Below are 843 nucleotides of genomic sequence, written 5' to 3' on the forward strand. Positions count from 1 at the left end.
AATATTTATTGTATCAACCTATAAGTCCCACAACAGTTAATATAAAATTATCTAACACCCTCTAAATACATTAAAAACCCTCTAAATAGATTATACTTCCTATTTATAAGCAATATTCAATTTTTTTAAAACTGTATATCGGATTTTAATAACAAACACATATATTAAACAGACTTATAGCAGTATTTTGAGATTTATGTGAAACATATTTCTAAGAACAAAATTTTTAAAATGATTATATCCTATTGGCTATACATATTATGCCCTTATTTCTAATTCCCATGACTTTATCACATAATTATTGAAAAATACACCTTTAAATGTTCTTAATAGCCTTTAAAAAATACCCATGTCGGTCTTATGTTATTTAAACACACTAAAAGCTATGCTAGTAAAATACAGCAACTATGCAAAATTTCCGCACTTTTTAAAGTCATCAATATTAGAATATATGTATTTTGTTAGAAAATATAATTTTGACACAAAGTATATTTTAGAAAAAATAAAAAAATCATGCAAATGATCATATCTAACGTTTATATACAATATATTTACGCTTTCTATCGTTATTAAAATACATTTTTGTAAATCATAATATTTTTGAAACAATATTATTTTTTTCGCATAATTTATTGAATATACACATAATAATAATTCGATTTTTACTATTTTCTTCTTATTAATTTTTCTAAAAAAATAAATGATAGTGAAAAATTAAATAGCATCTAATATAATTATGCTTTTTCCAAAAATATGATTAATTCACTGTTTGAGTGTAATTTTAAATTATATAGTTACCTGGTATATTATTATTTAATCAATTCTTTTTGATTTAAAATATAT

This window comes from Rhyacophila brunnea, unplaced genomic scaffold, assembly GCF_057557595.1.
Source record: "Rhyacophila brunnea isolate RB1 unplaced genomic scaffold, BYU_Rbru_1.0 scaffold_122, whole genome shotgun sequence".
In the NCBI taxonomy this organism is placed as follows: domain Eukaryota; kingdom Metazoa; phylum Arthropoda; class Insecta; order Trichoptera; family Rhyacophilidae; genus Rhyacophila; species Rhyacophila brunnea.